Here is a 5902-nt window from a genome sequence, read left to right on the forward strand (position 1 = left end):
GGTGAAGGCAGAAACTCATGACTGCCCAAGTTGCTGACAATACGTGACAGTTGCGGGCTCAACCCGAAACGTAACATTTACACCTGCTCCCTCTAAGCCTCAGGAAACAGCACGGAAGAGTTGGAAAGAATATAAGAGCCAGGAGCTAGGAAGAGGCAACCACTGTCATAATGAATTCAGCAGCTGGGGTAACCTGTGCTGGGCCTATACAAAACTGGCCTTGGCAAGAGGCAGCCTTCCTGCTGAGCTATTAGGATTCTGGAAGAAGCTGAGTCATATTGTATTCAGTTGTGTACGCGCTAGTGAGTCCACCTGGCTCAAATGGACTGTTCCAAACCCATGCTCACACAGATGGCCCTTGTTAAATTCAGTGGCTCACAAAACAAGAAGACATGAATGTAGAACAGGGATAATCAGAGAAGGGTATTGACAGGGATGGAAGGGAGGCGATGGGGGCGGGGAGTAATCAGAGTGCATTATAATGTGTGTATGATGTTGGCAAAGAACACATTTAATTTTCTAATAGCCAGATGCAGTAGCACACATTTGTAATCCCAACACTCCTAGATGGGGAGAGTGGAGGAAGAGAAGGGAGGCAGAAACAGCTATTATAGAGTGGGCAGGATGGCAGAATCAACTGGGAACCCTGCCTCAACTAGGTAGAAGGAGGTAATCGACCCCCAAAAGCTGTCTTCCGACCCCCCGAGCAGTGAGTCTCAAACTTCCTAATGCTGCGACCCTTTAGTGCCGTGCTTCATGTTGGAAAGTTATTATTAACCTCAAAACTAGTTCATTGCGACTTCATAACTGTAATTTTGCTACTGTTATGAATCTTAAAGTAAATATCTGGTATGTGACCTTAAAGGGGTCACGACCCACATGCTGAGAACCACTGCCCTATGTGCACACCATGAGACATGGGCACATGCACTCATATACGTACACAATAATAATATTTTTAAAAAGTCTAAGATCATAGCAGTCGCTTTTCCTCAGGCCATCGCCACGGTAAGACCAGGCGATCCCACGTACTGGGGGATTCACCTGGGCTGGGAAAGGCAGAAATCTGTTGTGCTCATGGCCAGCAGCACGCAAACCTGTGCACCTTTCTCCGCTCATTCAGAGAAAAAGATGAGACACACAGAAGTGGGCTGTGCGGCTGGGAAGTGGCCGCATCCGGGAAAGCGTAGCTGCCTTCTTCTGCTCCTTCTCTAGTTAAAGAACAACAGAATGTTTTCTTGTCTTTTCTTCAAGAGTAGCCTTTGAACTCTGTCATATTGGTCTGAGATAGCATGTGGCATGGGGGGGGAGAAGTCGTGGGGACCCTTGAAAACAGTTTTAGACACACCTCCTTTTCTGAGATGGTTTCTGGAATAACTTGTCAATGTGTTTGCGGTATCTGACACCGAAAGGCAGGACTCTGGTAAGACCCTCCCCATCGCTCAGTCTGTCTGTCTTTCTGAGATATCCCTGCAGCTCCCATTCATTGCCTTTGTGCTGCGGTGGGCTCTGTCCTCCTCCCAGCCTGCAGCAGTAGCGCCGGGCACAGTCCTGACTGAAACACTTCCGCTGTGGCCGCCTGGGTGACAGAAAACGCTCTTCAGAAGAGACAAGTCCAAATCCCCAGCTGGTTCGGGACATTTTCAGTTTGTTTTGTCGCCTGGGGCAACTATTCCTCGCAGATTTTTCTTAATGAAATTCTCAACTTAAAAAAATGTGTAGGATGGTTGGGCGGTGGTGGCACACTCCTTTAATCCCAGCACTCGGGAGGCAGAGGCAGGTGGATCTCTGTGAGTTCAAAGCCAGCCTGGTTTACAAAGTGAGTTCCAGGACAGCCAGGGCTACACAGAGAAACCCTGTCTTGAAAAACCAAAAAAGAAGAAGCCAAGAACAATGGCTCTGGGTTTTGATTCTATTGCATGGGTGGACTTTGTGGGAGCCTAGTCTGTTTGGATGCTCACCTTCCTGGATGCGGGGGAGCAGGAAGGACCTTGGACTTCCCATAGGGTAGGGAACCCTGACTGCTCCTTGGACTGGAGAGGGAGGGGAGAGAAGTGGGAGGAGGGAAGGAGGTGGAAATTTTCAATAAAAAAAAAAAAAGAAAGAAAAACCAAAAAAGAAAAAATATGTGTAGAATCATGTTTTCTGTAAATAAGGATAGATTTTGTCTTTTCTTACTTATGGACCCCTTATTTCTTTCTCTTGTCTTAACTGATCTAGCTAAGATTTTGGCACTATATTGAGTATGAGTGGGGAAAATGGCCTCACTGACTCATTCCAAATTTTAAAGGAATTTTTTCAATTATCTCCCCAAAATGTAAAGCTGGCTCTAGGCTTGTTGTCTAGAGCCTTTAAGATAATGACTTGTGCTCCTTCCACTTCTAATTCCTTCAGCGCTCTTCTCATGAAGGCCTTTTCTGGGGGCCAGTGAGATTGCTTAGTGAGTAAAAGAACTGTTTTAGTTAGTTGTCCTCTAAACGCCACATGCATGGAGAGTCATGAGTGTATGAACATGCACAAACCATACACATACACACAATAATAATAAAAGGTTTTTTCTACAGAAAAAAAATTAAAGGAAGTAGAAAGGGGACTTGTACTAGTTGGGAACAGTAAGAGGATTGGCAGAAGCGGGAGGGGGACAAGAGGCAGCCAGGGGTGACATGGCCAAAATGCAATACATACATGTATGACAGTGTCCAAATGAACCCATTATTTTCTATAATTAACACGTAACCATTGAAAGAGCGGATTCAGAGCTGTGGGGTAGCATGCCCCTGCAGTGCCAGCTACTTGGAAGGTTGGAGCTGGGGGCTCACTTGGGGCCCTGAAGTTCAGCCCCAGCCTGGGCGGCCTGACATGACCTTGCTTCAAATCAAAGAAACGTGAGTCCAGGTCCAGCGGTGACTATCAGTGACAATATCCTTCCCTGGCACATGCTGGGCCATAGATTCAACAGTCTCCGCGTTAAGCACAGACACCCAGGAGATTCACACTCAGGTTTAGACGTGTGCCAGCAATTTGAGTGGCTCTGAGTACTGCCGGGCTGGGGAATCGGGGAGGAGGCAAGGTTATCACCCTCAGTACCTAGGCTTAGCTAAAGAGCAAAGGAACTACGGAGTGCCAGGGCTTAGAATGGTGCTGGGGGACTGAGGAGACAGTTCACACAAGCACGGGAACCTGAGTTTGGATCCCCAACTCCCATGTAAAAAGCCAGGCACAACTGTGCGTGATTATGACTGAGAGAGCAGAGACAAGAGGATCCTGGGGCCTCATGTTTAGCCATTAAGGGATTTCTAGGGTCACTGAGGGATCTTTTTTTATTGAGCTCTACATTTTTCTCTGCTCCCCTCCCTACTTCTCCCCTCCCCTTCAACCCTCTCCCAAGGTCCCCATGCTCCCAATCAATTTACTCAGGAGATCTTGTCTTTTTCTACTTCCCATGTAGATTAGATCTATGTAAGTCTCTCTTAGTGTCCTCATTGTTGTCTAGGTTCTCTGGGATTGTGATTTGTAGGCTGGTTTTCTTTGCTTTATGTTTAAAAACCACTTATGCGTGAGTACATATGATATTTGTCTTTCTGGGTCTGGGTTACCTCACTCAATATGATGTTTTCTAGCTCCATCCATTTGTGTGCAGAATTCAAGATGTCGTTATTTTTTTCTGCTGTGTAAATGTACCACATTTTCCTTATCCATTCTTCAGGGGAGGGGCATTTAGGTTGTTTCCAGGTTCCACTGAAGGATCTTGTCCAAAAACTAAGGTGGAGAGTAATAGACAGTGATAAAGGAAGATACCGATACCAACTGGAAATGAAGACACAGGCTGCCCTAGTCTGCTTCTCTATTGCTGTGATTAATACCATGATCAAAAGCCGCATGTGGAGGGAACAGGTTTATTTGGCTTACACATCACAGTTAATCACTGAAGGAAGCCAAGACAGGAGCCTGGAGCCGAAACTGAAGCAGAGACCATGAGGTACGTTGCTTACTGGTCTGGTTTCTCAGCGTTGGTCGGCTTGTGCTTCACACAAGCCAGGACCACCTGTGACGGGATGGCACTTCCCACAGTGGGTGTGGCACTTCCCACAGTGGGCGTGGCCCTCCCACATCCGTCAGTCAGTCAAGAAAATGTCCTACAGCCATGCTGGCTGGCCAATCTGATAGAAGCAATTCCTCAACTGACAGTCCCTCTTCCCAGGTGGCCAGTTTGTGGCTCCATAACCAGAGCAGCTGGGCAAGTTAAGCAAAGCCCAAAATGAGTAACTAAAGTAACTTGTCTCCTGAAGTTCATCATCTCATGTCAACTCCTCGTGGAGAGGCAGGAGGGAGAGTCACTGAAGATGAAGAGATGAACAGTTCAATCTCCGGATGCCTCAAACCTACGGGAATGGCAAAGCCTTCCGTGGGTGAGACTGGCCTGGAACTCTGGAGACCAGGTTGGCCTCAAACTCACAGAGATCCGCCTACCTCTGCCTCCTGAACGCTGGGTTTAAAGGTGTGTGCCACCACCACCCGGCTCCAAACAGAAATTATGAATGGTGAAAGTACTTCAATTTTAAAACAGTAATTAAAAGGACCATGAGGACAGAAAAACCATCTAACTTTGGTGGCAGGATTTGCTGGCAACATAGCTAAGGATGAAGATGCCCATACACTGCAAGGATGTTGAAAGACTTCACCTGCAAAAGGACATTCAGTTCTTGAAAATATCCCCTGATTACATGATTTTCAAAATTAGGGCTCTTCTGAGAACTGTGAACTCTGAAAGAAATCAAAATCTTTTCTTCCTTTTAAAAAGCCACATAATGAAAGTGCCGACACAAACACTAATGATGTATTCACATTGAAGGAAAAATATCCAGAAAGAGCGGCTTCTGCCTTCGTGAGGTGACAGTGTGCTGGAAGCTGCTTGTCACCTCTGCTGTTCTTGGCATTTGTGTCGTTATTTGGTGACATGCTTTAAGCACCTACTTCGGTTTTCCTTTCCTTTTCTTTTTTTCTTCCAGCCTACATGTGTGATTTCTCACTGAGCATAGTTTGGTGAGGCATGGGAGAGTACAGTAGAAGACTCAAGGAGTGTGGGACCACCGCTTATCCAGGGCACCATGATTGGGGACATAGGTGACCTCATAGCCACCAAGAATGAGCTGTTTCTGAGCTAGTATGTCTTCAATTCATCTGCATTAAACTGGCTGAAGCTCTGCATCTTTGAGGTATGGATCATCAGGCAGTCAGAGAACTTGAACTTGGCTCTACAAAGGGCCTCAATCACGTATTTCTTCTTCTGTAGTTTGGTGCAGATGAATATGATGACCTGACCGGTGTGAAGCCTGGTCGGTGTACACAGTGCCCAGTGCCTAAAGGCACACATACCTGTCTAGAGCCTAGACTGGGGTTAGCACTGAGATTGAAGACGTGCGTGCGTGCGTGCGTGCGTGCGTGCGTGCATGCATGCGAGGCTGCCAGGAAATTGTCTCCAAGGTCTGTCCCTTAGGACAACCCATGTAAGCAAAAGGCTATGTAAACTACCAAGGAAGCCACTCTTTGTAACCACTGCATACTAAGCCCACACGGGGTTGCTTGGCTTTTGAGACAGTCTCCCTCCGTAGTCCACAGTGGCCTTGAACTCACTGCCTCAACTTACTGAATACTCTGACTCAAAAGCAGGCGCCACCATAGACAGCAAGAATGGGTAGGTCTTAATGTTATCCTCCACAAGAATGTAATTCTTTTTTTTTCTATAATTCTTACTACATAGGAAAACACAAGTCAAAATTTATTGTTAGAAGCAACAAGAATTAATCATCACAATTTTTTAAAGACAATTTTATATTTTCAAAACATACTTAGGTCAAGTGCAGTGGCACATGCCTTTAATCCCAACACTTAGGAGGCAGAA

At 46.3% G+C, this 5902-nt stretch overlaps 1 pseudogene; it reads right to left on the minus strand.

The window, feature by feature from the left end:
* Nucleotides 1-5471: 5471 nt before the first annotated feature.
* LOC130868721 (small nucleolar RNA SNORA70) lies at nucleotides 5472-5619 on the minus strand (annotated as a pseudogene).
* Nucleotides 5620-5902: the final 283 nt, after the last annotated feature.

This window comes from Chionomys nivalis, chromosome X, assembly GCF_950005125.1.
Source record: "Chionomys nivalis chromosome X, mChiNiv1.1, whole genome shotgun sequence".
Classification (NCBI taxonomy): Eukaryota; Metazoa; Chordata; class Mammalia; order Rodentia; family Cricetidae; genus Chionomys; species Chionomys nivalis.